Source organism: Chiloscyllium plagiosum, chromosome 18, assembly GCF_004010195.1.
Source record: "Chiloscyllium plagiosum isolate BGI_BamShark_2017 chromosome 18, ASM401019v2, whole genome shotgun sequence".
Taxonomy (NCBI): domain Eukaryota; kingdom Metazoa; phylum Chordata; class Chondrichthyes; order Orectolobiformes; family Hemiscylliidae; genus Chiloscyllium; species Chiloscyllium plagiosum.
In genome coordinates, this window is record NC_057727.1 from 443,364 (window position 1) to 454,479 (window position 11,116).

General features: G+C 46.9%; 1 protein-coding gene across 1 annotated transcript in view; it reads right to left on the reverse strand.

The window, feature by feature from the left end:
* Window positions 1-788, reverse strand: part of LOC122558776 (G-protein coupled receptor 22-like) — a 5,177-nt gene extending 4,389 nt beyond the window's left edge. The window contains exon 1 of the mRNA XM_043707542.1: window positions 746-788. The gene's annotated coding sequence lies outside the window, so the exon portion shown is untranslated. The remainder of the gene's footprint in view (window positions 1-745) is intronic.
* Window positions 789-11,116: the final 10,328 nt, after the last annotated feature.

An 11,116-nucleotide genomic window follows, 5' to 3' on the forward strand; every position in this document is an offset into this window, starting at 1 on the left:
TGTGAAACATGATTTCCCACGCACAAAGCCATGTTGACTATCCCTAATCAGTCCTTGCCTTTCTAAATACATGTACATCCTGTCCCTCAGGATTCCCTCCAACAACTTGTCCCCCACCGTGGTCAGGCTCACTGGTCTATAGTTCCCTGGCTTGTCCTTACCACCCTTCTTAAACAGTGGCACCACGTTAGCCAACCTCCAGTCTTCCGGCACCTCACCTGTGACTGTTGGTGATACAAATATCTCAGCAAGAGGCCCAGCAATCACTTCTCTAGCTTCCCACAGAGTTCTAGGGGACACCTGATCAGGTCCGGGGGATTTATCCACCTTTATATGTTTCAGGACATCCAGCACTTCCTCCTCTGTAATGTGGACATTTTGCAAGATGTTGCTATCTATTTCCCCACATCCTGTCTCTCTCTCTCTCTCACTCTCTCTCACTCTCTCTCTCTCTGTCTCTTCCCCCATAGGCTGATGATCAGCTGAAAATATGAAAACTGGGATTGTCGATCGTTGGTGGTTGAAGGGAATAAAGACATGGAATTCTGCTCAGACATGATCAAGCGCAATGACAGAATGAGTGTGTGGGCAGATTGGCCTCCTCCTGTTCCTGTGTTTTGAAGTTACCAATTCCCAATCTGTCAGAGGAAATCGATCCTGCGATGGATTTAAAATGACATAAATCCAACTCGGATTGTATCAAATTCACTAAATGTCCTTTAGGGAAAGAAACTGCCATCCTTACCTGGTCTTCTCTGGTCTACATGTGACTCTAGACCCACAGCAATGTGGTTGGCTCTTAACCACCCTCTGAGCTATTAGGGATGGGCAATAAATGCTGCCCTATCCAGCGATGCCCTCATCCTGTGAATGAATAAAAAACATTTATCAGGAAGTTCCCCTGATCAGGAAGAGGCGATGGAACCGGGAAGCAGCACGTGATGCTGGGTTTTCCCAATAAATAAAATTGGCCAAATCTCTCGTCCTCTGCTAGAGTTTTGAAAACTCCCACCATTGGACAGTCTCTCAATTCAATGTTCACACATTCCCTGGACACACGCACACAACTGGACAGCTCTCCTCTTTGAAGGGAAGCCTGAGCAGGTGACCTGCTGGATCTCTGTGACAGATGGTCAGCTTTCGATCGGCTCATCGAGAGAGGATGTGGAGCTGCTCAGAACACAAGCTGAGCCAGGAGGCCGAGGACATCAGGATGTGAGGTTGGGCACTGGATCTAAGTGGGTGGATGGCGGGTGGGGAATGCAGCCCCTGGCCCAAGTGCCTGGTCAGGTGTATATTAACTTGGGCGGCACGGTGGCTCAGTGGTTCGCACTGCTGCCTCACAGCACCAGGGTCCCAGGTTCAATTCCCACCTCAGGCAACTGTCTGTGTGGAATTTGCACATTCTTCCTGTGTCTGCGTGGGTCTGCTCCGGTTTCCTCCCATAATCCAAAAATGTGCAGGTCAGGTGAATTGGCCATGCTAAATTACCTGTAGTGTTAGGTGAAAGGGCAGAGTGTGGGGGAATGGGTTTGGGTGGGTTGCGCTTCGGCGGGTCGGTGTGGACTTGTTGGGCCGAAGGGCCTGTTTCCACACTGTAAGTAATCTAATGTAATCTAACTTCAAGCTTGATTCAAAGTCATCACTTCGCAGTCAGAGCGAGAGGCTGAAACACTCCACCTTTCACAACAAATACTGAAAGGTTCACTGATGTATAAATGCTGCAGGAAAATGTCCCAAAGTATTTCATAGGAGCAAATATCAAAGAAAAATTGACACTGGCCACACAGGGAGATATTCGAGAGGAGGCAATCTTAGTTAATAAGGTCAGTTTTAAGGAGTATCTTACAGAGAGAGAGAGAGAGAGAGATGGAGAGGTTTAGGAGGGAATTTCAGAGGTCAGGGCTCAGGCACTAATGGTGGAGTGATGGGAACTGGGAAGAGGCTGGAATCTGGGGAATGCAGTGATCTCTGGGAACTGTGGGGCAGGAGGAGGTGTCAGGGAAGGGCAGGTTGAGACCATGGATGGTTTTGAATACAGGAACAAGAATTTTAAAATCAAGGAATTGCTGAACCTGGAGTTAATGGGTCCCAGTGAGCACAGGGAGCGATAGGACGACATGGTGGGCTGTTTAACATCCCTCCTACTGTTTGTAAACTGGCAGCACACTGTGTTTGTGAGGAATACTGCACACCTACATCTGCACATTTAAAAACCAGGCAATATTCCCAACTCTCAATGCAGTGGGTGTCCTGTCGATGTTATACCCTCCCACTGAGATCTGGAATATGAGGTAAAAGCACATGGGTTAATCAGTCCCCCAGTTCCAATTCCATCTCAATCCTGAAACCTGCAAAAACAAACCCCATCATCCGTGGAGGAAGGTTGTGGGTTTCGCTGCCCTCTGACATTACCCTGAATGGCCCAGGCTCTATCTGAGGCTTGTGCTCCTTGGTCTGGACTCTCACCCCCATCAGAAGAGGGAGTGCCACTCAATCTATTGGCATTAATCCTTATCACATTTAAACCTCCATTAAATCTTTATCTGATGTTGCAGAACAGGTGAGGCAATAAAGCAAGTTTATGGAACACCAGCCTGTTCTGTTGGGCACTTTACCAAATCCAGATTATAGAATCATAGAATCCCTCCAATGTGGAAACAGGCCCTTCGGCCCAACCAGTCCACACTGACCATCCAAAGAGTAACCCACCCAGACCCATTCCACTACTCTATTACTGTACATGTATCCCTGACTAATGCACCTAACCTAATGCACACATCCCTGAACACTACGGGCAATTTAGCACGGTCAATCCACCTGACCTGCACATCTTTGGATTGTGGGAGGAAACCAGAGCACCTGGAGGAAACACACACATTCCTATAGACCCATACACTTACGCAAATCCTCTCTCAAACACAAGCTCTCTCTCATACGCTCACACATATACTCCCACACTCACAAACACACGCACCCTCTCACAGACTTATACCCCCGTACACTTACACTTACACAAATACACATACACTCACTCTGTCACAGACACTCATACCCCACCACACATACACACACACACACGTTCAATACATTATCTGGGCCAAAATGGCACCTATTGTGAAAGTTGACTTGAGAATGTAACTTTAAGAAAGTTCTGGGATTTACATATGAAAGAACTGAAACCAACATAGTCATTCTAAAGGATGAGAGACTTAACAAACAATCCAGGTCTTTTTCAATATATAATTTCAGTTACATCACACTGTAAACTTTTGCTATAAATTCTGTATCCTATGATCTTTTACTCTGCAACCACCTGATGAAGGAGCGTCGCTCCGAAAGCTAGTGCTTCCAAGTAAACCTATTGGACTATAACCTGGTGTTGGGGGATTGTTAACTTTGTCCATCCCAGTCCAACATCGGCATCTCCAAATCTGGGAATGCTGTTTGTTTCACTCCCTCAGATTCATCGAGTTCAGTCTGATACAATCAGGTTCCAACACCTGTAACCAAGGGAGTTACAACACAGCACTGACCCTTTCATTGCTCAACAGAACCTGCTGTTCAGTGGAAGCATCGGTTTCTCGATCTTCCCTGAGCACCATTCAGTCATAGCTCAAAGACCATTCACAATATAACTGCATAATTGTCATAAAAGGCTGCTGTTTATTTGAAGAGAATAATTCCCAACAAATCAGTCTCTTCATCACTTCAGTCTTTCACCAACAGACTTAAACATATAGTTAGACAGTGCCCACTGGCAGCGCCCTCTGGCAGCGCTGGGACCCAGGAGGGTGTCACTGGGCTGGACAGAGGGAGAGTGGGGCATGTGGAGAAACAGACAGGACTCACAGTGCGTTCTGACTGTGATTGGAAAAGGTTGTGAGGTAATCAGCAAAGTGTGGTGGTGCTCAGCTTGGGGTCTGTGTTCTCGGACAGAGCTCCCACACAATGACGGTCAAACCGGACCATCTCCCAACCAGGCTGGGTCACTGACTCAATGTTAATCACACAGCACTGCCCAAGAGGGTTAATGCACAGACATGGAAAGTATCAACCAATTGATGCTCTGCAGAAGAGAGCTTTGACAATCCGATTATTTTCTAAGGGAGGGAGGAAACTATTTCCACCCGATATTTTGAGGTTAGTACATCTCTCCAAAGAGAAATGTTTCCTGAATTCAATGGCTCTGTGAATTTATTACAACATCCTCATCTTTACAGGGTGTTTGGCAAAGGAAGGTAGAGACTGAATAATCCAAATCTCCATGTCACTGATCACAGCACAGTTCCACATGCCAATTTCTCTCGAACTTTCAACATGCTGTCAACTCATGGGCCCCTGCTCATCTCTCCCATGGGCCCCTCCTCACCTCCCCCATGGGCCCCTCCTCATCTCCCCCATGGGCCCCTCCTCATCTCTCCCATGGGTTCCTTCTCAAAACTAGCCTTACCAAAATCCCCGATGGTGTTTCCTGTCAGTGTAACTGCTTCACCATCCATTCCCAGATCCTTATTCACCCTGCAAACTTCAGAACGGTGACCACACACTCCATCTCAATTGGCTTTTTTTTCATCATTTATGGGACATGAGTATCGCTGGCTGGGCCAGGATCTGTTACTTGTCTCTGACTACTCCTTGGAAAGGTGGGGGTGACCTACTTTCTTGAACCGCTGCAGTCCATGTGCTGCACGCCCTTATGGAAGTGTTGTCTGAGGATCTGTGGTGAATTTCTGCAGCGCATCTTGTAGCTAGTGCACACTGCTGCTACTGAGTGTCAATGGTGGAGGGAGTGAATGCTTGTGGATGTGGTGTCAATTAAGCTTCTTGAGTGTTGTTGGAGCTGCCCTCATCCTTGCAATGGAAGAGTATTATACACCCTCCTGACTTGTGCCTTGGAGATTGTGGACAGGCTTCGGGGAGTCAAGAAGTGATAATGCTAATGCTGATGCTCTTCGGGAGGGTTTAACCTAATTCAACAGGGGGATGGAAACCTGAATTGTAGCTCCAGTGTACAGGAGGTGGAGAGTATTGAGGTCATAAATAAGGTTGCAAGATCGCAAGTGTACTGGTAGTAGGAAGGTGGTTTGAAGTGTGTCTACTTCAACGCCAGGAGCATCCGGAACAAGGTGGGTGAGCTTGCAGCATGGGTTGGTACCTGGGACTTCGATGTTGTGGCCATTTCGGAGACATGGATAGAGCAGGGACAGGAATGGTTGTTGCAGATTCCGGGATTTAGATATTTCAGTAAGAACAGAGAAGATGGTGAAAGAGGGGGAGGTGTGGCATTGTTAGCCAAGGACAGTGTTACGGTAGCAGAAAGGACTTTTGAGGACTCACCCACTGAGGTAGTGTGGGCTGAGGTTAGAAACAGGAAAGGAGGGCCTCCGAATAGTTCCAGAGATGTAGAGGAAAGGATAGCAAAGATGGTTCTGAATAGGAGCAAGAGTAACAGGGTAGTTGTTACCGGGCACTTTAACCTCCCCAATATTGACTAGGAATACTACAGTTCAAGTACTTTAGGTGGGTCAGTTCTTCTGTGCAGGAGGGTTTCCTGACAGAGTATGTGGACAGGCCAACAAGGGGCGAGGCCACATTCGATTTGGTACTGGGTAATGAACCCGGCCAGGTGTTAGATTTGGAGGTAGTTGAGCACTTTGGTGATAGTGACCACAATTCAGTTATGTTTACTTTAGCAATGGAAAGAGATAGGTATATAATGCAGGGCAAAATTATAGCTGGGGGAAAGGCAATTATGATACAATTAGGCAAGATTTAGGATGCATAGGATGGGGAAGGAAACTGCAGGGGTTGGGCACATTAGAAATGTGGAGCTTATTCAAGGAACAGCTACTGCGTGGCCTTGATAAGTATGTACCGGTCAGGCAGGGAGGAAGTGGTCAAGTGAGGGAGCTATAGTTTACTAAAGAAGTTGAATCTTTTGTCAAGCGGAAGAAGGCGGCTTATGTTAGGATGAGATGTGAAAGCTCAGTTAGGGCCCTTGAGAGTTACAGGTTAGCCTGGAAAGACCTAAAGAGAGAGCTAAGGAGAGCCAGGAGAGGACATAAGAAGTCATTGGCAAGTAGGTCAAGGAAAACCCTAAAGCTTTCTGTAGGTATATCTGGAATAAAAGAATGACTGACTAGAGTAAGATTAGGGCCAATAAAGGATAGTAGTAGGAAGTTTTGCATGGAGTCCTAGGAGATTGGGGAAGCACTAAATGAATATTTTTCATCAGTATTCACACTAGAAAAAGACAATGTTGTCATGGAGAAGACTGAGATACAGGCTACTGGATGGGATTGAGGTGCATAAGGAGGAGGTGTTAGCAATTATGGAACATGTGAAAATAAATAAATCTCCTGGGCTGGATGGGATTTATCCTCGGATTCTGTGGGAAGCCTTTGCCTTTGGTTTGATCTTTACGTCATCACTGTCTAAAGGAATAGTGCCAGAGACCTGAGGACAGCAAATGTCCCCTTGTCCAAGAAGGGGAGTAGAGACAACCCTGGTAATTATAGACCAGTGAGCCTTACTTCGGTTGTGGGTAAAGTGTTGGAAAGGGTTATAAGAGAAAGGATTTATAATCATCTGGAGAGGAATGAGTTGATTAGGGATAGTCAACACGGTTTTGTGAAGGGTAGGTCGTGCCCCACAAACCTTATTGAGCTCTTTCAGAAGGTGACCAGACAGGTGGATGAGGGTAAAGCGGTTGATTTTGTGGATATGGATTTCAGTAAGGCGTTTGATAAGGTTCCCCACAGTAGGCTATTGCACAAAATACAGAGGCATGGGATTGAGGGTGATTTAGCGGTTTAGATCAGACATTGGTAAGCTGTAAGGAGACAGAGGGTGGTGGTTGATGGGAAATGTTCATCCTGGAGGTCAGTTGCTAGTGGGGTACCGCAAGGATCTGTTTTGGGTCCACTGTTGTTTGTCATTTTTATAAATGACCTGGATGAGGGTGTAGAAGGATGGGTTAGTAAATTTGTGGATGACGCTAAGGTTGGTGGAGTTGTGTTGAAGGATGTTGTAGGTTACAGAGGGACATAGATAAGCTGCAGAGCTGGGCTGAGAGGTGGCAAATGGAGTTTAATGCAGAAAAGTGTGAGGTGATTCACTTTGGTCGGAGTAACAGGAATGCAGAGTACTGGGCTAATGGTAAGATTCTTGGTAGTATAGATGAGCAGAGAGATCTTGGTGTCCAGGTACACAGATCCCTGAAAGTTGCCACCCAGGGTTGATAGTTGAAAAGTGTGGTGCTGGAAAAGCACAGCATCCGAGAAGCAGGAGAATCAACGTTTCGGGCATAAGCCCTTCTTCAGGAATGAGGGTCGATAGGGTTGTTAAGAAGGCGTACGGTGTGTTAGCTTTTATTGATAGAGGGATTGAGCTTTGGAGACACGAGGTCATGCTGCAGCTGTACAAAACTCTGGTGCGGCCGCACTTGGAGTATTGTGTACAGTTCTGGTCACCGCATTATAAGAAGGATGTGGAAGCTTTGGAAAGGGTTCAGAGGAGATTTACTAGGATGTTGCCTGGTATGGAGGGAAGGTCTTATGAGGAAAGGCTGAAGGACCTAAGGCTGTTTTCGTTAGAGTGAAGAAGGTTGAGAGGTGACTTAATTGTGACATAAAAGATAATCAGAGGGTTAGATCAGGTAGAAAGTGAGAGCCTTTTTCCTCAGATGGCGATGGCTAGTACGAGGGCGCACAGCTTTAAATTGAGGGGTAATAGCAGAGGGTTAGATCAGGTAGAAAGTGAGAGCCTTTTTCCTCGGATGGTGATGGCAAGCACGAGGGGGTTTAATTGAGGGGTGATAGATAGACATCAGAGGTAGTTTCTTTAGTCAGAGAGTAGTAGGGATGTGGAATGCTCTGCCTGTAACAGTAGTAGGCTCGTCAACTTTAAGGGCATTTAAATGGTCATTGGATAGGCAAAGGGACGAGAATGGAATAGTGTAGGATAGATGGGCTTCAGATTGGTTCCACAGGTCAGCACAACATCGAGGGCTGAAGGGCCTGTACTGCGCTGGAATGTTCTATAAGGGCCTGTACTGCTCTGGAATGTTCTATAAGGCCCTGTACTGCGCTGGAATGTTCTATAAGGGCCTGTACTGCGCTGGAATGTTCTATAAGGGCCTGTACTGCGCTGAAATGTTCTATAAGGCCCTGTACTGCGCTGGAATGTTCTATAAGGGCCTGTACTGCGCTGGAATGTTCTATAAGGCCCTGTGCTGCGCTGGAATGTTCTATAAGGCCCTGTGCTGCGCTGGAATGGCTACCTCAGTCATTTTGTCAATTTGCTTTTTCTTAAAATTCATTTAAGGGATGTGGGTACCACTCGCTGGTCCCAGTATTTATTGCCCGTCCCTAGTTGCCCCTTGAAAAGGCGGGGGTGAGCTGCCTTCTTGACCTGCTGCAGTCCATGTGCTGTAGGTAGACCCACAATGCCCTTAGGGAGGGAATTCCAGGATTCTGACCCAGGGACAGTGAAGGAACGACAATATAATTCCAAGTCAGGATAGTGAGTGGCTTGGAGGGGAACTTGCAGGGGATGGTGTTCCCACGTATCTGCTGCCCTTGTCCTTCTAGATGGAAGTGGTCGTGGGTTTGGAAGGTGCTGTCTGAGGATCTTGGTGAATTTCTGCAGTACATCTTGTAGATAGTACACACTGCTGCTACTGAGCGTCGGTGGGGGAGGGAGTGGATGCTTGTGGATGTGGGGCCAATCAAGCGGCTGCTTTGTCCTGGATGGTGTTGAGCTTCTTGAGTGTTGTTGGAGCTGCCCCCATCCAGAGGCAAGTGGGGAGTGTTCCCTCACCCTCCTGACTTGTGTCTTTTCAGGTCTTTAGGAGGCCAGGGGGTGTGTTACTCGTTCCCTACCCAGGTATTTGTCTAAATGCCTTTTAAATGTTGTTGATGAACCCCCTCAACCACTTCTGCTGGCAGCTCATTCCATATGCGTCCCACCCTCTGTGTAAAAGCATTGTCCCTCAGGTTCCCTTTTATTCTTTCCCCTCTAACTTAAACTGATGCCCTCCAGTCCTCAATTCCCCACCCTGGGGAAAAAGACTGAGTGCATTCACCCTATCCATGCCTCCCATGATCTTACACACCTCTATAAGGTCCCCTTCAGTCTCCTATACTGTAAAGAAAAAGGTCCTAGCTTGTCCAACCTCTCCCTATCACTCAGACCATTGAGTCCTGGCAACATCCTTGTAAATTTCTTCTGCACTCTTTCCGGTTTCCTTCCTAAAACAAAGTGACTAAAACTGAACACAATACCCCGAGTGCGGCCTCACCGACACCCTGTACAACTGCAACATAACTTCCCAACTTTGATAGTCAATGCCTGGACTGATGAAGGCCGGTGTGCCGAAAGCTTCCTTCACTGCCCTGGGTATTTCACTGCCAGTCCTGATCCCCTTGCTGTCACAGTTCTGTGATGCCCACCATGTCATACCTGACAATTTTGATTTCCGTCACAAATTCATTTACCTATTCCATTAACTGTGTACATTCGGATATAACACCTTCAGTCCTGTATTGACTGTCTCTCTTCTCATTGTCATTCGTTTATCCAGTGTGCTTGAAGCTTGGTTCCTAACCCCTTCCAAATACTCTGTGCTATTTTGTGTTCTGGAGACTTTAAGAGCAGCCCCAGAGTCCTCCCTTCCTTTATTTTTCTCGCACTTTTCCAGGCAGTTAAATCCACCCCACAGATGTGAACCTGCTCCTCTGTTTCCTATTGGCCACTATACTCCATCTGCCGTGGCAGGATTTGAACCTGGGTTCCCAGAACATGACCTGGGTCTTTGGATTAATAGTCTAATGATAATACCACTTAGCCACCACTTTCCCGTAAATATTATGCAAAAAGACCCTGGTCACCTCCATCCCTGAGCTCAGCAACAGACAGAGTACTGTCTGATCCCATTGGGGCCTGGACCTCTCCTAGCCTCTCTCTGGTAATATCTTCATCAAACCTATCACTGTTCACTCAAATTACCACAGTCACAGCCTTCATTCCTAAATCAATTCCAAAATCACTCAACTAATTCCCTCATTAAGAGATTTAATGAGTTTTATAAACACAATTCCCAGAGGGCAGATGTAATTCCCTGAAAACTGCCAGAATCATAAAATTGTTCCAGTGCTGAGCAGGCCATTCGGTCCATTGTGCCTGTACTGGCTGAACCCACTAATCTGTGAAGGTTCTGATCGTTTCAGTGACAGATCAGACTTTCTGCAGCATTCATCTCTTGTTTCATGAAGGAGAGGATGAAGCATGTGGGAATTGTTGAAGTGTCGAGATGATTAATGGTTGTTGCAATATTGATGACCTCGGGAGCAGTAAATCAGGCAAATTCCACAATGTTTCAGCTGGAATCTGTTTCACTCCAATCAGCCTGACCCTGGGGTCACTCAGATAAACAACTAAAGCGATAACTTCCTTTACTATCACACAATCCTACAGTAGGGACACAGTGATGGGGATTCTGTCAGACTGGGTATGGATCTAAACCCCTTCATTTTACCACCTTCTACATCAAAGGGGCAGAGCTGGAGAGGGTCGAGAGGGTCAAGTTCCTCGAAGTGATGATAACCAACAACCTGTCCTGGTTCTCCCAGTTAGATATGATGGTCAAAAGGGCACAGCAACACCTGCAATCCCCAACCTTCAGGGCATTTAAATGGTCATTGGTTACACATATGGATGAGAACGGAATAGTGTAAGTTTAGATGGGCTTCAGATCAGTTCCACAGGTTGGTGCAACACCAAGGGCCGAGGGGCCTGTAACACGTCTTCTTCCTCAGGGGGCTCAGGAAATTCAGCATGTCCATTAGGACCCTCACCAACGTCTACAGATGAACCATAGAAGCACTCTGTCTGGGTCTGTAATGGCCAGGTATGGCAACTGCTCTGCCCAGGACTGTACGAAGATGGAATGTACAGCCCAGACCATCATGGAAGCCAACCCTCCCATCTATGGACTCCATTTACACTTCCTGTTGTGGCAGAAAAGCTGCCAACATCATCAAAGACCCCTCCCACCCCGGTATTGATCTCCTACAACCCCTTCCATCAGGCAGGAGATACAGAAGCTTGAACA